This window comes from Pezoporus flaviventris, unplaced genomic scaffold (genome assembly GCF_033815535.1).
Source record: "Pezoporus flaviventris isolate CSIRO_AGI_PZ_B2104156 unplaced genomic scaffold, CSIRO_AGI_Pfla_v1 ptg000007l, whole genome shotgun sequence".
NCBI classification, from domain to species: domain Eukaryota; kingdom Metazoa; phylum Chordata; class Aves; order Psittaciformes; family Psittacidae; genus Pezoporus; species Pezoporus flaviventris.
In genome coordinates, this window is record NW_026892555.1 from 68,455,728 (window position 1) to 68,477,035 (window position 21,308).

A 21,308-nucleotide genomic window follows, 5' to 3' on the forward strand; every position below is an offset into this window, starting at 1 on the left:
ATTGTTCCTTATATGGTTCTTCTGTCTATAAAACAATAACTTTGGTGATTGCCAACGTGATGCATCTGGTCTTCACTCCAGATAAATTTGTTTTTCCCAGACCTGTTAGTCTGGGAAAATGTTTTGCCTATGCAGAATAGCTGCTTTGCATGAAAAGGTATTGGATGATTTCGGTATTTGTATTAGAAAGGAAGAGGGGTAAGGTAAGAAGGAGGCAGTTGTAACAGTTTGACCAGTGGAAGAACAGTGATACTGCTTCTAGTGAATCTAGCAGAGAGCATCTGGTAGACCCAGCTGGACTGCTATGTTGTACTCAGGTGGAGTAGTTTATATTTTGGCATGATCTTCAGTGTTTATTCAGTATGTCATGTAATGGTTTGCTACAATTCCATCACTTAGGTTGGTGTGCTGCACTTTTCATGCCATAGAGACATTACACACTCCTTTAGTGCTAAGTTGGTGATTTCATATCAATATGCAAATTGATCAGAAATTTGCAAAGGGTGGAGGAAAGTCGAGTCAACAGTATTCCAGAAAAAATCTTTGCATTTTTTGAGGACAGGTTCTACACACTTGAAAAGACAACTTGGTTTTTGTTTGTTTCCATGATAATCTTAGTTTCTGTAATAAGGCACAGCAGGTAGGAAGATTCTGTACAGATTTCAAAAGAAAATGTTCATCTGTACAATAAAGCTTATTTATAAGTAATGGTGCATTGTATAATAAGATTACCTTCATAAATAAAACTTCTAAATGCCTATTTTGGAAGTCATTCAACTCTGAAAGAAGTTGAACAGATATATTTGTTAATTAAAAGTACGTTTGCAGAAGACCATGTATAGCAAGAATGAATGCATGTGTAATTCCCCACAAGGTCTAAACAATAATATTTAAAGAAGCTTCTCAGACAAAATGAAAAATAGAGAAATCCCAATTTGGATCCAGAATTTATATGGTCTATTTGTTGACTCTTCAGTATATTGGAATGATTTTTCATACTTGCAGTAGGAAAGCTGTTTGATTATGATTTCAGTCATTTGCTGACTTGAAGGCTGTATATCATCTACAATTCTAGTTCACCTGGGCCTAAGTCTTCCAACTTGTTTTCAGAACACTGACTTTGTTGCTGCACTAAATTGGAAAGAGTTTGTATTTTAGCACATGACAGAAAAGACTGTGATTCCAGGGTATGCAAGGTGGTTTTTTTCTGTGCATCACTTAAATATCTTAATAGTTTCTTTTTATCTGTCAGCAAATTATGCACAAAGTAATTTAGGAAGCAATTTGCAATTAATTAGGAGGACCTGTACTGTATACTAAATATGAAAAAGAAGGAAAGATTGGAAAGAAGAAATTACCTTAATGTGCAACATTCTGCTTCTAGTTCTACAGCTCATATCCATCACTTGATAAAAGTCAAGACCAGCTTCTTCGAAGGTTTTATTTTGTAACTGACAGAGGTTTTGTCTTCAAATTGTTAATATATTTAATCTGCAATTTAAAAATTAAAAATGACTACAGCTCTAAGACCTACTTACATATGATTTATTTTCACTGTTGCCTGTTCTCCATTGCAATTTTGCAACCCTATCCCAGCTGTCTACTTTTCCTGCTCACTTATTGAATGCCTACTGTGCTTCTAGTTGGCTGTTGATTGCCTATCCCTCCTTTTGGTTTGTCCATACCATAAACTCATTACTGACTTTTTAGTTGCTGAGTGTTATTTTCTTTGGTCATTGGGTTGTGTTAGTATAAGAATTTTCACAGATTCTCTTACCACTTCAGTCCTATTTCCTTTTGTTACTTGTTGGTCCCCTAATGTACAGTCTTGAATTTTTGCTTTAGGTCATTCAAGCTGGTGGGGTCTTTTCTCAGTTTAGGCTATTTTTCTGTTGAATATGTTCGTCACTCTTCTAACTTGAGGTCTGGGGCACTCCTTTGACTCAAATTTTACTCACTCTGCACAGATTCCTGCAGGTTTCATTATGTCTTATACTTCTTGTCTTCCATTTCCACTGTTTATTCTTTTTGTGATATTTAGTCAGTAACAATGCTCAGGTGTTAAAATAGCTTGACACTGAAATTCCACAGGTGTATCCCTAGGATACCTCATTAATTAAGCGGCTTAAATAAATTAAACAAGTGCTATAGAAATGAGTTAGCTGAGAAGACATTTTCCCTTTTGGTCCCATGTCTTTTGTTCGAAAGTATATTTCCTTTGGGAAATGTGAGGAGAACCTATATTTTTCTCCTTCCTTTGCTGGTTGAGTAGCAGTATAGAATTGAAAAAGCCAGCATTGATTCTGGGTGTCATTGTTTTCAGCATGGTCAAGAGAAGTCTTTTCTATGCTCTCGTCACCTGCCACTGCAATTTGAAATTACACCTTTTAAATATTCATCTGTACAGCCCCAATCTGTGTTTAGTTAAAGGTTCCTTCTATTGGTTACACTTGTTTGGTGTTTGACTACATCCTTCCTTTTGTGTTTTCTGCATCTGTTCACTTCTCTGTCCTTTTTTAAGTCTGTAAGTTTGGAAACTCCCTATTCTAAAGCAGAAGATCTTAACAAAAGAAAGAGCATAATAACTAGGTGACCCTTTTGAATTTAACATCTGTGAATTATATATAAAATGTATTCAGGCAGGATGCCTTTCTTTTCACCTGGGTATTTTTCATATAGATGTGGAGTTCCTTTCTGAAATGGTGCATGAGAGCAGAGAAATGTTGGGAAGGTGAAGAAGTTCTGAACACAAATTCTAGCACCTTACAAATGGTGCTAAGGCCTAGCCAGTCTTGGCCACAGGCCCAGAGTTGTTTGTCTGCTCTACTGGTAGCATAATAAAAGGGTAAAATCATAAAATGTCATGCTATTTTTGTTAAATGCCATAAACCAAGGCAGCATCTAGCTGCCACATGTCCTTTTCCAGTAACTGCATTTCATTACCAAACCCATGAGCAGGGTTAATACCTTTGCTAACATCACTCATGATGAATACTGAGTTTCAGAACTCTAAAGCTGCAAAACCACTCAAGTCCATACAGTTGTCAGCTGCACAAGTAAATAGTGTCTTGCACCTGGAAGGTTATCCCATCATGAGCACAGCATCAGACAGCTAAAAAAATGGGGTTTGGGAGATGTTAGATCTGGTTTTAGGCAGCACAACTGTGAAACATGCACCAACTATGTCCAATAGTATAAAACACCAGTTTGGTTTTATTGTTTCTTTCCAACAGAGCTAGTGTTGTGTATTGTCCTGGGTTCAGCAGTAGCAGTCATGTTTCTCCTCCTTGGTAGCTGGTGCAGTGCAGTGTTTTGACTTTCGGCTCGGGAACAGAGCTGATAGAGATGTTTTGGTTTGGCCAAGGACTTTGTGAGCCTCATGCTCTGCCAGGGAGGAGGGGAATCCAGGAGGAAGCAGAGACAGGACACCTGACCCAAACTGACCAAAGAGGTATTCCATACCACAGCACGTCATGCCCAGGATGTAACTGGGAGTGAGCCGGAAGGGCTGGCAGACGGCAGGGTTGGAGGAGGTATTGGTCGGAGCTTGGTCGGGCTTGGGGGGCGAGTTATCGGTCAGCGGGTGGTGAGGTGTTGTATTCTGTTCCCTTGTTATTTCCTTTATCATTATTATCATTGGTGGTAGCAGTAGTGATTTGTGTTATACCTTAGTTACTAAACTGTTCTTATCTCAACCCGTGGGAGTTGCATTCTTTTGATTCTCCTCTCCGTCCCTCCGAGAGCAGGGGGAGGGCAAGAAAGGGGGGGAAGTGAGCGAACGAATTACCTGACTGGGTTTAAACCACGACATGTATCAAACTGTTTCTTAGCTCTTTGTTTAATCATCTTTATTAACAAAATGACTCAAGCAGTTTTGCTGCATGGGTAATAAGAATATAAATTAAATTAATACAAATGGATTTAATTTGAGGAAATACAAAGCTAGTATTTGATCAAACGGCAAAACTGTAATGTTAAGGTTTGCAGCATGTGAACTGAGCAGAAGCATTGACATGTTCCACTCTCTGCTGAGAAGATCTAGGCTCAATGTTTCAGGTAACACTACACCATTTAATTGTGACTCTTCAGACATATTGTATTCTAAAAGCTCAAAACCCAACTGCAGTATAGAAGAAAAATTAAGTGTCATTTGTGTTGTGTTTTTGAAGACATCTGAGGCTCTTGCTGGGCTGCAGTGGGATTCCATAGAGATACCCAAGGTATGTCCATCCCATCAGGTGTTCTAGTACACAAAGCCATGCCATCCCAGCTACAGCTCTGTAGTGTAACACCAAACCCAAGACAATAATGCTGGGGGTGTCATTAGCTGAAGTGCAGTGTGGTAGAGGCAGAGCTATACTGCTCCTGGGTCTGGAGTTACTGTGATTTTTCCCTCCTTTTTTTTTTTTTTTTTTCTGCCTTCAGCAATCAATAAACTTGTCGCCTTTCTTTCTTGATTAAAGGTAAAACTTTGGTTAGTTGGCCTGTCACGTTTCTCAGTGAGAGCTTTATATTCATACCTGAAGGTGGAGCTCCAAGCTCATCTTCTACTAAGACAGCTGCGCTAGTGTTACAGAGCAAGGAAAACCTTAAAAGACCACTTCTAAATACAATATCCAAATTGTAAAATTTTACAGAAGAAGATGTTTAAAGTTTTACAACAGAATGTTTTCAGTTTTCGAAATAATGAGAACTGATAGCAGTTTGATGGTTAAAAAAACATGTTCTTTGCTACCTTTGGTAGCTCAATCATCTCAGTGGAAGCAGTTTCTTCCCGTTCAGGTACCTTATTTTGCCTTATAAAATTTTAAGTCTTACTCAGGAAAAGGTAATAAGGTATATTTTTTTCTTCTTTTTAATGTCTGCTCTATTATGAATGTTTAGTGTATTAAACATGAAGCTGTAACTTGCTTCCTGATTAAAGGATATGTCTTGAGATACATTTTTGCCTATGAAACTGATCTGATTTTCTGCTGTGACATATTATAGATGCAGTAGACATCAAAGCCTGGATCACCTCTTTGCATTATATACATCCATCATTCAGCAGGAAGTAATTTCAGAATCACCACTGTCTCAGTGAGCAGTGTGAACTACCTCAGGCTTAATGGAGGGATATGAATTCTGTTATGAGAAGAACTAATGCAACCATTGAATGGATGTTGTTAGTAATTTTTATGATTAGTTTAATTATTTCTTTCTGTGAGGACTGAGAGAGCTGAATTTGGGTCATAATGTGGGAGTTTTCAGATGTTTTCACCTGTTGCAAGTGTTCACTGAATGTTTCCAATTGCCTTTATTTTTTATTATTGTTTAATCAGAAGAAATGAAAAGAAATACCTGTTCTTAATAGATGTTGCTGGAAGAACTTTGATTTTGCCTTGTTTTTTGTTTTTTGTTTTTTTTTTCTTTCTAGTGAGATTTTTTTCCATTCAAATATAAAGACACAAATACTGCAGTTGAAAGGAATCCTCTCTCTATACTGACTTCATCCATCCTTCTCCAGGAGAGTAATGGTGAAAAGCAGCTCTTGTTGTGCTTGGAAGAATGGAGGTGAGTAAATCACTGCTATTCATGAAGAACACCCTATGCATAGCCTTGGCAGTGTAGGTACTGGTCAGAAAGATGCATTATTGGCTCCTTCAATGTTCTTTCAGTCTATTTATGTGTTATACTATAAACCAAAACAATTTCTTCTGGGACAAGTGGATTTTTAAGAACAGACAGAGCATGCATTTTGAATCAATCACGTTTCATTTTGCAGTGCCTTTAATGTTGATATTGCCCACTGACTGAATTATGCTGTCAAAAAAAGTGCATTCTTTTCAGGGTCTGGTTTGTTTAATTAGTTACAGAAATGTCCTTGTACTAAATGGTACTACATTTAGCTGGTTTAAGGACCACTTTTGTGTCCAGAATAAACATCTGGAAGAAAATGAAGCTGTCCACTGGGCTTAGCTGTGTAGTAAGGAAGGACTAACTTTAAATAAGAGAAAAATAAATAAAGCATAGTCAAAGTGGTAACTGAGAGAGGTAGAATAAAGGCCTGAATAGTTGCAAATGAAGGGAGAAGTGGAAAAAGACTTAAAAATCCATTAGATCGAGGAAAAAATGTTTGTCATATTTTGCAGCAGCAAATTAGATTAGCAAATAAATAGATTTTGTTATGTGATGTGCATGTAATGTGACCATTAGGCATTTGGACAATAAACAGTAAGAATGCTGGGAGCCATTAGTACTGATAGTAGATTTTTTTTTTTTTCTCTTTATTTAAAGTACTAAGCATTCTGATGATAACTGTTAACTGCTGCCTATGAGCCATTTATATTTATTGAGACAATGAGACTGTTCAAAGTCAGTGAAATGGTTTTTGTCAATTAGGAAAGAGTAAAATGGCTGGGAAAAAAAAAACCCGACGTCACAGCTACATTCGTTCTGTCATGTGTCTTGTCTCTATATATGTGCTAAAGGTTTAAAGTTTAATCAAAACCCTCTGTGATAAGGTCCAACCCCTACTTGTGGATCAGGGGGTCTTTAGCAAACTTTCCCAAGTGTCTGCATCTGTTCTGAAGTCAAGCAAAAAACTACAGGGATTTTTCAGAAACTTAAGGTTGCCTGGACATAATGCAGAGATTACATATAACAAAATACGAGGGAAGGTAAAGAGCTTGAAATGGTAAGAGACTGGGAATTGAGGACTTTTCAAGCAGAGCAAAGGTGGGTAGGATGTTGTCAGAAGACACAAAAAAATCCCACTACCCTCTGGCATTAGTTTTATTTACAGTAGTTGTTCCAGTCTTTTGAACATGAGAAATAGAGCCTACCACACTGCTAGAAAGATAACAGAGCTCTTGCTGTTTAAAGTTTTGAAGGGCACTAAGATTTCCTGAATGTCAATATGCATAAATTGACAGTGTAGTGAAACAAACTTAGATTCTTAGAACACACACACAAAAAGTGCTTCTTCTGAAATTAGTGGCCAGTCTGGTTTTGAGAACAGGAGGGAAAATTTGGGATAGTAAGAGTATGAGGGAATGGCTTCTCCCAACTAATCAGTGACAGCTTGATCACATAGCTGGAATGTAATGGAAAGTTTGTTTTCACAGGTATGCAGACTTGTTACTGACATGTCTTTGACATTAAAGAAAAAAACAAATGGCACTCTAGTGCCACTATTTTTTTTAATTTTTTAAACTTTTTTTTAATATAGTTTGTATAGATAAAGTGCACAGAAATGTATATTTTACGTTGAATTGACATAGACAAAAACTTTCTATGTGTCCACCCAAGGCTGTAATTTTAGGGAAGATTTTGGCCAAACCAGTTTTAGTACTAGCATGGAGACTAGGAGTTAAATCTTGCCATCTCAACTCTGTTTTCTTTCTTTCTTATCCTGTTTTTTGTCTTTAAGGACTTCTCTTGTACCATGCTTCACTTCAGTAGGACATAAAAATCAAGGCTTCTTGTACTTCTAGGAAGAAGATCCGGTATTTTCCCTTTTGCCACCTCTGTACCACAGGTTAGCTGATTCCATCTTCACTTTCCTCTGATCTAAAGTTCAGGCTGCAGAGCCTCGTGATTGCTGTCAAAACCATGCTGTCCTCTAGACACAAGATTCACCTAGTCTGTCTACCCCACTAAATTGTTAATTTTGGTCTATAACTTACATCAAAGGTATGGATATTAGGGATTTGTGACCTGTGTTAAAATCCTAGAGACTGGTTAGGTCTGTTCTAATCTTTTCATGTTCTCTTATAGCTTTTCAAAAGGGCTAGGACAGGCAAATATATCATGCCAGTGTGTTTCATGCTGATAATGCCTGGAAGCAAATGTATGCTCTGGGTGCAAAGCCATGTCAAATCTGTCTTACGGGGCTGATGCTAGACTGTTAAAATGTCAATTTTACTCTTCCCCTGCAGAATAGATGTTTCTGAGGCACTTTTTGGAATGGATGTATTGATATATGGGTAGCTTCTGGGAAAGAGCAGAAACTCCAGAACTGCCATCAAATCAAAAGAGTTAAAAAAAAAAAGAAAAAAAGAAAGTGAGGAGATCCTGAAAGCTAAGCCTACAAATCAGATGGGGGAGGGTGGGGGTGGGGTGGGGAGAGGAAGGAGGAGGAGAGGAAGTGATTTGTTAAAAACATATTAAAGATTTTTTTTTTCCTCTCAAATAAATGTTCCCTTAGTTTCAGAGTGTGTGATATGGAGTATCTGAGTGGTTACAGGAATTTACATTCTGAATGTTTTTCCCCAAAAGAAGTGATAAACCCCAGGGTTACACAGTATAGCCAGTTTGTCTCTTTCAGTTACTTTTTTGACCAAATTCAAATACGTGACATGATGGTGGTATTCCACAGATTTACTGTATGTGCTAGCTTAAAGTGTGTGACTTCAACTGTATAGTATTGATCATGATGTAGAAACAGAAATTGAATGTTTTTTCTTCCATCTTGATCTGTAATTATTGAGTATTGTAGATTGTCTGTACTGCTTTTTGAGAAGATGGTGATTCTGTTACTGGCTTGATGTTTTTTGAATTGAGCACTTAACTGTGGTTGTTGTTTTTTTGTGTCCATTTGCATTGTGGTAAGTTCCCTGTATGCTTTTTTTTTTTTTTTTAGTGTGCTTGGCCTGCAGCAATGCCATGTGGAATAAAAGTCACTATGATAACAACAAAACAATTAAGGATCTATTCCAAAGTCTATAGAAGTCACCCAAATGGCTCCCATTTAGGACAGCTGGCATTGCATTATGCACCACCAAAATAAATACCTGTTGAAATAATTTCCCTTCAGAAGCCCTTATTCTATGATATGAAGTTATGATCATTAACAACATCCTAGAATATATGCAGGTCCTTTAGGTAAATTTATGAACTAGTCTTTAAAATTTGATAGCAAAGAGATAAGTTATGCATCATTCATCCCTGCAGTCTGCAAAATAGTCACTACTGGGACCCCTTTTGCAGGATCTGAACCCTATGAAATTCTGTGAAATTTTTTTATTTGTTTTATGCTTAATGAAAGACAACAGTAATTTTTGCTATCTTCCTGTTAAAGCTTTTAGCTGTAGACCATTGTTTTCTAATGACAAAAATAATTAACACTAAGACATGTTAATGGCTATGTTATCAGGTAATGGTGTCTTCATTAATGCATGGCTCTAATCTCTGCAATAACTTTGTCAGTAGCTGCTGGTAGAAGGAAAATTTAGGGAGGAGGGAATGGTTTGATATACCGATTGTCCAAATTCATTAACTGCATAAAACTCAATCGTGTCTACTTGACGGTGAGGCTACATCACAGATCTTTAAAGGCCAGGCCTGAATTCCCATGAATTTACAGTAGAAACTCTCAGTCACGTCTGTTCCAGTTTTCTATGTATATAAATTTTTTGAATTCAAATGTTATATAACTGATCAGTGAGGGTTTATTTGAATATCTAGGGGGTTATAGAGACTAATGTGCTAGAATAAATTCTGTGTTTGTATTCTGAATTGAATTTTGTGTCAGCACCTTGTCTCTGCAGTGGCCTGAATCAGACTGTTAGACACTGGGCCCTAGAGACGAGCAGAAAGAATTAAATCTAATCTGGTTGTGAATTCCAAATGTCAGAGGAATGACCTTTTTTTTTTTTTTTTTTTATAAAATGTGATTTTTCAGAATTGTCATGTTGCCATGGAGAGTGTGATGTAGAACTTAAAGGGATTTAGAGAAACTATTAACATTGTCAATGTGCTAGTGGCTTTTAGCAAGTTGATGTTGTATATGACCTTTTGAACTATATATATGTGTGAGTATGTATATAGTATATAGGTATGCATATAAGTATGTTTCTTCTAAAGAGAAGAAATGCTTTTGTGAAGCTACTGTGGCTGGGAAAGCAACAGTATCTTGTAAATCAAAGTACACGTAAGTCATACAAATCGTATGCTATTAATTCTGTAGTTGACAGAGAGAAGCAAACCAGGGAAATCCTCATGTAACTAGTTTTGCTATTCTTTGTTTAAATTTTTTGGTTGAGGGTCCTTATATATTTTTGCTCCTTTGCCTGTTTAACTTCCAGCTTTTGGCCATTCTCCTGCAAATTCTAGTTGTAATTTAAGCACTAAAATAAGAAGGAATTTTTGCTTGCCTATGTATTACGCCGATTAGGTATTTACTAAGCTGGAGCTGCATGACAGAATTTGTATAACTTTTCTTTAGCTGTAGGTATTTGTTTTCTAAATGAAATAGTCGCAGCTTGCTACTTATAAATAACATCATTTCTGTTTCTGATGCTTAAACTGCATAAGTTTCCATTGTAAATACCTTTTTGATTACAGTGTGAAGAATGTGTACTGGTGTCCAATAACTATACTTTTGAGCATTTAATCAGAGGTATAATATTCTAAAGCAGTGGCTTAAGGTGAAAGCAACAGGCTTTTTGGTTGGGGTTGGGTTTTTATGTCAATCTGCAGCCTCCCTGCCTTAAGTAAGGAATTAGGTACTGAAGTATTCTGTCCTTTCACCCAATTTGCCTAAATATTTTCCCCAAACTCTGAAGAAAACCCAACCTGAAAGCCTAGCATCCAAGACCAAAAAGTAGAAGCAGTTTGAAAGGAAACATATATAGGTGTGAAGGGTTTTATTGCATATTTTTTTTCTGGTAGTAACATCTGTCTTGGGTGGTTTCCTCTAGTTTTATAGAAAACCATAGTGATCTGTCATTGGTTTTGTTCGTGAAAGTGAGTGTTACCACTTACTCCTGTGATTCCTAGAGTGATGTTTTTCTCTCATGTTGTCAAGTGAAGTGTACATCACTTTAAGAACTACTGTAATCTTCAATGTAAATCTACTGCTGCTTTTAAAAGAAACTGTTGTATCAGCAGATAAATACTTGCCGCAAATGCTCTGGTGGACAACATGATGGGAAGACTACATGATGGCTTTCTCTGTGTGCAACTTCTGTGTTTACCAGGTTGCATTTATGTTTCACAATTGAACCACATGTAACACTTCAGTACTTTTGTTAGTCTACCATGTAGGGAGTCACTGGAGATTTATTTTTATTTGCACCCTGACATTTAAATATTTTTAGATGTCTTTTCAAGCCTTTTCCTGGTTTCCAAATGCTCAATACTGTTGATTTTAGTATGTATAAGCAACTATACAGTTGTATTTGCTGGTTTTGCTGACATTTTAGAAAACATTTTTTTTTTTCTTTACTGCTTTATACTAAAAGATTATTAATACTTCATTCATCAACTGTTCTGTGTGTGATTGCTCCTGAAGAGCTCTCAAAATCTGGCTTTTTGCTACTTATTTTCATTAGTGCTTAATTAACAGAGGAGATGAAAATTAAAATCTTCAGCCCACTCAAGGATGAGAAACTGCTTTTTAGAAGAGGGATTCAGAACGTGGTCTGTATTTTGCCAAGTGAGTTGCAAAATGCTGTAAATTTATACCAACATTTTCTGTATAGATTAGAAATACCACTGCTTCGTGTCAAGAAGAAAATGTGGGCCATCATTTTAATTTGTAATCTATAACTTTGCTGGATTCAGAAACGATAGTAAATGCCTGAGAAAACTGTTAGTAAGTTTGGAAGCAAGGATTGGCAAGTTAAAATTATCTTCCCTCTGTGCCCAGTCTTCTCAGCTAATATATTACTGCCTCTACTCAGTATAACATCATTTACCTAATTCAATGTTATAAATAGGGTGCAAGTACTTGTGGTGCAAAAGAAGCTTGGAAGCAAAGCAATTTCCTGAGCTTCTTGCTTTGTTAGTTTGTTGACAAGTAGCTTGAGAGAGCCAAGCTTTTGCAACAAAAGTACTAGGCTTACATAACTGACATCATATCATAGCTACCCTTATTTGTCTTACTTTAATTAATACCTCAGGGTTTGACACCTCCTCTGATTTCCTATAATAGAACTAAAGGAATTTAGGGAAAAAACAAGGACTTAAGATAAATGTCCTATAGGGGAATTGGCTGTCACACTTTTAACGATTTAGAAGGATCAGAATTTGGTAGCCTACTTCAGGATTGTTGATCATTTTAGTGCCAAATTGATCCAAATTTTGTGCCAAATTGATCTAAATTTAGTCAGTAATACTGAAGTTGTAAATCGTTGCTGTGCTTACCCAACTAAGTGACTAGACATCATGGTATTAGTTGCTTGCAAAAGAACATATAGCTTTAATGTTCCATGGAAACAACAAATGTTATGGATTGAGGTGAAATGAGACTCAGAATGATAATGAAAGGGTTGCCTATGATGGATTTGAGGTACAGACTCAGAACTATATTATGACGTGGGGGCCCTGATGGATGCCAAGTGGAACATGGGTCAGCAAAGTGTCCTTACCATGAAGGTTAATGATATCCTGGGCTGCCTTAGGAAAAACATTGCCAGCAAGTCCACAAAGGTTGTCCTTCTAATTTATTTATCAGTGATGTGGTCACATCTAGAGTGCTTGGTCCAGTTCTGTGCTCCCCAGTACAAGAGAGACATGGACATACTAGTGAGAGCCCAAAGAAGGTCCAAGAAGATGATTAAGGGACTGGAGCATTTCACAGGAAAGGCTGAGAGAGCTGGGACTGTTCAGCCTGCAGAAGAGAAGGCTCAGGGGAATCTTAGCAATGGATATAAATACTTGACAGGAGGGTGAAAAGAGGATGGAGTCAGGCTCTTTTCAGTGTCAGGATCAGAGGCAACTGGCACAAACTGCAACACAGGTGACTCACTCTGAACATCAAGAGATGCTTTTTGACTGTGAGGATGATCAAACACTGGCGCAGGTTGCTTGGGGGTATTGTGGAGTCTCCATCATTGGTGGTATTCCAAAGCCACCTGGACATAGTCTTGGGCAACCGTGTCTAGGTGGCTCTGCTTGAGCAGGAGTCTGGAGCATATGATTTCCAGAGGTGCCTTCCAGCCTCAACCCTGCTGTGATTTTGTGAAAATTCACATAGAATCCATTAGTCGTTCTTGAGACTGGCTGCCTCTTTACAAATTCCCCAATCAGGAACTCGTATGAACCCATAATGATGTTATGGATCAGATACTCTTTTTGACCTCCATGTGTGATTTTTCTTGTCTGAAGTTTATGTGATTTCAAGTTGCATAGCTGTTGGAAATAATTGACATGAAAGAAGCAACTATATGTCATGGTTGCAGAAGAAACCAGTGTGTTAAAGTCACTACAGGTCAGATAATGTAGCACACTTAGGGTAGCCCTTTCTTACTTTAAATGACTTGAACATATTTTTCTGTACTTAATTGATACTGAGGGGTTTTATGGGAAATTTAATCAGTCAGGCTTTGCCAGTTTTCAAAAACAATGCTGTGGAACAATATTTATGTGATATTAAACCACTAGGAGTTACCAGAAAAGCTAATTAAAGCAGAATTATTTGCTAGTTTAAAACTATATTACATTTTTATATTTCATTCATGTCTGAGTAGTTAAAATATGTGTAGAGGAACATCAAACCAGCGCACTATGTATATGTGTATATATTCTACATATTTAGCTTGTGTAGTGCATCATGAACCCGAATTAATTTGATGTGTAGATTTTTTTGTAAATAAAGAATGAAGTATGTGCAACAAACAGGATCACAGGTAATTAAATGCGTACTGCTTGGCTTGTTTATTGCCAGTGCAAGAAATTGTTCCATATCAGCTGATAAAGGCTTAGTATATGGCTCATTATGTATGTTTGTTTCAACTAAACTCTTTAAAATGCAAAATTAATTTTTATATAGCTTCATAATATTAACACCCTTATTACAGCATGGGAGTACATACTTTGCAAAAGATGACAAGGGGCTAATGTTATTTATGGCATTTAAAATATGACTCCCAATCTTCAGGAGTTTTTGGTTATTTTACAGATAGGGATGTTATTATTGACCTAGAGATGGAGCAATAGGAAGGCTGGTCTCTGCACTGGGGACAGAAGTGATAGATGGTCTGGAAGATGCATTTGGTTTTCCGGGGTAAATATATCTATAAATGCCAAATAATTCCTTTCCTCATGCTGTAGATATCTCATTCAGTAAATAATATATTTCTGTCAAGCATTTTCATTTTGCAGCAGACTAAGAGCTTAGTGTTTGATGAAGAAAATTGAGCTTATTCTTAAATGTCTTTCTTATAATTAGTAACAGAGTTATAAAAACAATACAAGTAAAAAGCAGCCTGTGATATGTTTTTGTGTGTCTTTTTAAAAAAAACAAAACAAAACAAAGCAACCCCCCCCCCCCCCCAAGCTCTATTGCTGCAAGAGATTGTTCAAATGATTGTTGGTATATGTATGCCTATAAATCCAAAAAGCTCCTGAAATTTTCACTGCCCAGAGGTATGCAGTTTCTGATGGAAAACCTGATTTTAAATAACAAATAATGTAAAGATGCTGAAGCCAGAAAGAAGTCATGGTGACTTACCTGACAATTGTGGGATCTGTCTTTTATTTTTTATTTTTTTTCCAGAACACATGCTGATATCCTGTTTTGATCCCTTTTCTTGGAAGCATTGTAAGTAAAGTAAGCACTGCATGTAATAGTCACCCTTTTATTGAAGTGAAGTCTGTATGAATAATATATGCTAAGTTGAAAATAATATTGATATTGATATACTCATCCTAATGCTAAGTATGGTTTTGATGTTTTAAGTATGACATAGCAAATGTTTCTCAGATATTCACATTTTAAGTGAGGAGATATACTGCAGCAAATATGGAAAATATTAATCACAGAGCCTCACATAGGTAGTCTTGAAATGGTTTCCTTATCTAGCTTGAGTTGTTTCAGTGACAGCATTGCATGTCATGAGTTCAGGTGAGAAGTCCTTTCCTGAAATTGGTTAGATACAACCTGGGATTTAAGCAGAAGGACCTCCAAAGATTTGAGCTGGTGTTATCCCCACTTATTCCAGGGTCTGATGCCTATTTACTGACTGTCACAGCAGTAGTTTGAGTTTTTACCATAGACAGCTGTGCAGATCAGGATCAGGTGTCTGCTGAAATAAACGTTTGCTTTTTTACCCTAAGCTTGTCCCAGTGTTTTACGGAGAAATGTACACCGACAAATACTGACTTATGAGCTGTTAGTGTCTGTTAAGCTGATATTTCCATGAAGTCTTGCAGGTTTGATCTCTGGAAAAAACAATTCTCTCAATTTGAAAATTGAGAAGGGGTGGATTGACCCTGGCCAGCAGTTAAAATCCCATGCAGTCACTTGCCCATAGCAGGATGGGCAAAAGCAAGAGGTAAAGGCTGAGATAAAGAGAATTTAATAAATGAAGGGAAAAAACCCCAAACCCCAGGTGTCACTTACCACCTCCTGCTGGCAGACCAGTGCCCAGCCAGTCTTTCAGCAAAGGCTACTTTGGTACAACTGGCCTCTGCCAGTTTTATGGCTCAGCATGATATTATATGGTATGGACCATTGATTTGATCAACTTGAGTCAGCTGTCCCGGCTGTGCCCCCTCACAACCTCTTGCCTAGCCCTAGCCTACTCCCTTGAGGTGGCAGAGTAGAAAACTGAGGTGGCTTTCGTGCTATGCAAGTGCTTTTAGACAGCTTCTAGAACACTGTTGTGTTATCAACATTTTTTTGGCTGTGAATGTAAAACACAGCTCCACATTGGGTACTGTTGAAGGAAATTAGCTTCAACCCAGCCAGACCAAATACAAAAAACAGTGCCGTTTATTGTGGAAATTAGAAAGACAGGTCACTTGGGAAACTCCTGAAATGTTATGAATTTGTCCAGTAGAAAGAAGCTTGAGAACCAAAAATTGCTACAGAAGCTGTCTTTCTTAAAAACAGCAGGACGCGTGAAAATATTCAGGAGCCAGAATTAGCAACTTTAGTTTTGGTAGGGTTTCATATTACTCTAAATAAGATTCTGGTTCTTGGAGTATGTACTCATGGAGTGACCAGATTGCTTGTGAATAGATACTTGAGACTTGTTAGGGATTAGTTCCATGTATTTGACAGTTGCTGTGGAACATACATACATAGATATAGTGAAAGGGCCCCAAGATCTTGCTATTAGATAATTAACTCTCCATAGAACTCACCATGTTTGTGTTGTAACTGAGATGAAGGAAGCAAAGTTGGATGTGAGATATGGGATTGGTCAAAGGTGTGTTTGAAGACCTCTGAGCTGGTCATTCATGAAGATATAGATGGAGAAATGGGAAGAAAATTGATCTTTTTCTTGCAAAGTCACACGTTTTGCCTTGCTACTGTGGTGGGAGGCACTCCTATACACGGCTTGAACTTTTGCCTAACCAAACTGCTTTTCTCTAAAAACAGTGGCTTTGCCAATTGCTCTGCTCCCTTCAAAAAACTAACACAGGTGAAAACATAGCTACAGTTACAGAAATATTTGCTTTATAAAATATAAATATGTGCTTTATAAAATAAACAATATGGAATAATTATGCCAAATATCTAGTCTCTACAGGTAATGATAAGAAGAGTGACCTCATATAAAAATGAGTAAAACCTAATGAAAAATGAAGAAAACCTAATAGGAATAATTGTCCCCCTGGAACAAATTGCCACTTTACACAAAACCTCAGTAATAAATCTCACAGTGGCAGGTTTGGCATTGTTTTTGGAACATAAGGAACAGCTGGCACCTCAGCCTAAAACATTGGCATTGTTTGGTTTTCTTTTTTTTTTCCTTTTTTTTTTTTTTTTTTTTTGTAATAAGAAGAAAGAGACAGATGTCCTGGAAAAGACTTCAATAGTGTGTTCATTCATAACAACTTGGTGTTTTTTGAATTTCAAAGTAGACACAACTGCTTTCTCCTATTGCTATGAGAGTACAAGCTATGGGTTATAATTGCTTTTTCACAAAATTTCCTCTGAAATAGGAATGCTGGTGATCATCTGAAGTAATGGCCTGCATGGTGGAGGGAATAGAGGCTACCTTGGCTTTAATACGAGGAAGGCAGAATGGGCACAGAGGCACAGAAGTTGGGAGAGACTCTTGGCTGACTCCAAACCAGCCTCCTGCTCTGAGGGGTGACTTTTTTGGTCACAATGACTTTTGTGGGGAAACTGTTGCATTGAGATTAAACAGCAAGTCCCTGGGGGGAGATAACTAGACCAATGAAATACCAGTAGCAGAAATTTAGAACAAATAGCGAAATGCAGTTCCCTTAATACATCAGTCATCGCATATGTAGCAGTACAATATAAAGTATTAGAGCGACCAATTCTGCTACTTGATTTCAAAAGGTGATGCAACTGCAATGGGCTGTTTTTGCTGTGAACTCACATACTTTTTAAAGGAAGCTCCACCAATACTATCAGTTATAGGCAGTTTTGTTAAGTCATTCTGTTACCATCTAATTCCAATTATTTCAAAGCCAGTGCAGTTTTATACTCCTAGGGAGGGTCCTGTTAGAGCCTTGTGTCTACCCACTTTTAAATGCATTCTTATTACAAAGACATATATAGTTCCCATTACACAACAGTGATATAAAGCATAAATATGTATATTTGTATAAAAATAGATAGATAATATAAACAAACATGCATGGGTATAATACTTCCTGAACTGCTTTTCATTACTTGCTGTCTAATGGTAGTGATGTTACGGGTATGGACATAGAATGTGATTTTTTTCAGAGAAAGAAGAGATTATAAGAAAATGAAATATACTAAAGAGTTGGCGCATGTTTTAATGACATTTTGTGAGTTCTGCTGGTATTTGTAAAAGTGTTTTTAATACTTTATTTTCCTATTTTCTTTTACTTTGAGAAAAGCTGCTAATGTTTTCTTGAGACAAAAAGCCATGGGAAAGTAGTAAAGGCTCTGGCAACAATCAAGACCTATTATTATACTTGCGTTTAATTCTGGTATGATTTATTTACCTATGTTTTTCTATTGGAAGAGTTTTGTTTCCACAAATAGTAGTTATTAATTTTTCTAACTGAAGACTGAAGTATTCAGTTTTCCTGTATTGCTATGATCACATTATTTTCCATGCTGGTTGTTGCCTGGCAATAACATGTTCTTTAGTGTTCTTAATAAAGGTGGCCATGCAAAATTCGTTTGTAGCGCTGTCGTGAATTAGAACAGTTTATTAAACTGTCAGCTCCTTCTGACTTCCTTTGCTAGTCATGTATCACTGCTTTGTATTTTTTAGGCATCAGTAAGTGTAAGCAACTGGTTGCTTCTTTGATTGAAGCTGCCAAAGAAACCCCTCAAAGCTGTACAATGAAACACCTGTATTATTGCCACCTGCTGCACTCTTCCACCAATGCCAGAACATATGGAGTCATTCAACTTCAGAGCTGCATTTTTTTTGGGTTTAGTCTAGGGTTTTCGCAGCTGGTGCTTATTTACAGGAGCAGCCATCTTTCCATCTACTTTCTGGAATATCTGGGTCTTAATCAGGCTAATAATAATTCTGGGGCCTTTGTTATTAATTTTTTTTTTGTGCAGGCTGAAGTGATGATTTGACTTCTATTTTTTTTAATGTGTCAGTATCCCTTGAGATTTTTTGACATTGGGCTTGTAAAGGTGACTTTTTTTCCATGTCATCAACACAACTTCTACCATACCAATGATCCTCTCATAAGCAAGTCAGTCTTCAGTCTTCAAATAACTCTGTCCTTTGTTCCACACATCGCCTATAGTCAGTTTAACATCTGAGGTGAGTGTTTTGCTCTCCCTATTTATTTATTATTTTTTTGGTTGTCAGTGATGTTTTGAGTGAGGATTGGTGGGATTTTGGACCTGAGTGGTAGATGAAGAAATAGTCCTTCAGTGGACATCCTCTTGGAATCTTTCTTTCAGTGTTTTGTTTCTCCTCTTGTGCAAAGGTTTGTGAGAATTGTTAATGTCTGTCTTGGCCTATCATCTGTGCATATGCAAAATAAAGTAGTTTTAGCATGTGTTCTCGGGAGTAACAGTAAGTGTGCCATCTGTCTTAAGAAATCTCTGCCCATCAGAAAGACAATATTACATGAATGTGCAAACTGGAGCATGCTGATTAGAGCATGTCACCCAAGTAGTGGTCCCTTAACTTAAGGAGGCTTTGACTTGAATGCTTTTTTTAACAGGAATATAATAGGAGTTCTGTGGTTTTAAGGAGAAAATTCTTTCAGGCTTTCTAAATCCTAGGTGTGACGTTTGTGTTCTATCTCAATATCTATTTGTAAATTAGAGGAGTCAGTGTTTAACTGGAATATATATAAACATTCGTATGTCCATGTTTTGTTGGAACTTCTCTGCTCTTCTGAAGATCAGTAGGAATGCTTAATAGGTGATGTACTGGAACACTTCATCCACTTGTACTGCATTTCGTACACTTTGCCCTTCATTGGGCCATGATGTGAATGGATAATCCTAAACATGATCTCTTTTGCGTTAATTTATTCTCCTAAGGAGTGTTTTGCTTTTATGTGAGATCTCTATTTCATTTCCATCAGATTACATCCGGTCACTTAAATCAAAAGTGACATGTCTTTAGTGAGATTTTAATAACATAGTCTGGCTCCAAACAGAACACATTCGAAGAAAATATTGCAAGCTGTGTTTTCCATGAGACTTGCACGCATCTCCTCATCCATATTCTCATACCACAGTTATAGCATCAGCTTAGGAAGTGATGAGCAGTAACTTGCATTTTGTGTATGTATTTCCACTACGGGAGTCTTGGTAGCTGAAAATAATTTTATTCCTGTTGGTAAGGAATCTGATGCATGGGTAGTTTTGTCCTATATTTCCTTTCCTTGATAAAGCTTAATTTTGAGCAGATGTTCTATGCCTTCAGAGTGACACTGTATAACTTTAATCGTGTGGTAGATGCTGTATGGGGTTTTTTGGGTATGATCAACACAGGTGTCGTAGGATATGTTGCTGTCAGTATCGGTTGGCAGTGTTTTACTGTTGGTGGTGTTTAGCCTGTCCCTGCAGAGTGAAACAGCAGGCTTGACAGGGTAAAAAGAGCTATTACCACTGCTGTTGCTGCCTCTGGCAGTTTTGTTAATCCAAGCTCTGGGTTCCTTTGACTTTTACTACAAGTGCCTGAAAATGAGTTTTCAGCTTTATTACAGCATTCTGGATTTTTTTTAAATTTTTTTTATTTTCCAAAATGTATAGTGTGTTTGGGGCACAGTTTTGTGTGAATCAAAATGGGTGTAAGCTATTTTGAGAAACAAGGGGAAACAATTTTTAAGATATGTATGTTGGTTTAGGAGGTGAACCAAAATCTAATTATTAATTTTTTTTTCCTCAATATATGTTGTCAAGATAGTAAGAAAAATATACTTTCTTCCTTTCTTCTCTGCAACCTATAATTTGAGATTTCTATACTTGTTTACTAAGACAAGAAGATTTTAATCGCAGAAGTGGTAACTTGTGAAGGAGGTACATTCTAAAAGTGAGAATTGACTTCCACAAAAAGGCCACAGGGCTCTGATTTGATATTTTTGGTAATAATGTAAGACTTATGACCTGAGGGTTATATTTTCCTCATGTTCAATTCTCTCTCTAAGTGTTTATTGCGTTTGACTTGAGTATAGGATGAGGGATTGGATAATATATTTTCCTTTCTCTATGACTCTGACTTCTAAAAACATTGTGGGAGGAATTCAACCTGCTGACATATCTATTGAAAAGTTGAAATGTTTTACAAAGAAAGTGTCAAAAAGGAAACATTTGGACTTTTCAGAGTGAAATGCCTTATTTTGAAAATGTTGTCTTAAAATGTGTCAGTATTGCCAAATTCTCTCTTTCATTAAGTGTAAGCTGCTTTGCCAAATTTGACTTGCATATGTGACTGTTTTTAATTCAAGAGAGAGCATCTGATTAATATACTATTCCCTGATGTGTTCTTTGAGCTTTAAAGACAAAGTCTGTCAGATTTTTCTTACTTTTTTTTCAATTGTATAGCATTCATCATTCCATTTGGTCTCCCTTATTTTCAGTATTAAGGAATATTAGCAATTATGACCATTATTTCTGCATATATAATTTTACTTTTTACTAATCGTATTATGACAGAAATTAAATAAAAACATTAACAAATAATGCTTAAAATTATCAGGGTAGGCATCCCTAGAAGGCCAGGCTTTCTAACTCTTGGAGCAAACCTGCTCCAGAGTGAGCTCCTCTCTCCATGGGCCACAGGTCCTGCCAGAAGCCTGCTCCAGCGTGGGCTTTCCACCCTTCTTTACAATGTTATTCCAACAGTGCTTCCATCAGTGCTGATGGGCTCGGCCTTGGACAGTGGCAGGTCCATCTTGGACCTTGCTAGCATTGGCTCTATCAGACACAGGGGAAGCTTCTG

General features: G+C 37.1%; 1 long non-coding RNA gene across 1 annotated transcript; it reads left to right on the top strand.

Moving 5' to 3' along the window:
- The first annotated feature begins 5,428 nt into the window (after positions 1 to 5,428).
- LOC133266396 (uncharacterized) lies at positions 5,429 to 18,061 on the top strand. Its single transcript, XR_009742366.1, has 4 exons — positions 5,429 to 5,557; positions 13,890 to 13,990; positions 14,483 to 14,527; positions 16,879 to 18,061. It is a non-coding gene; the product is annotated as an uncharacterized LOC133266396 (long non-coding RNA).
- The last annotated feature ends 3,247 nt before the right edge of the window (positions 18,062 to 21,308 follow it).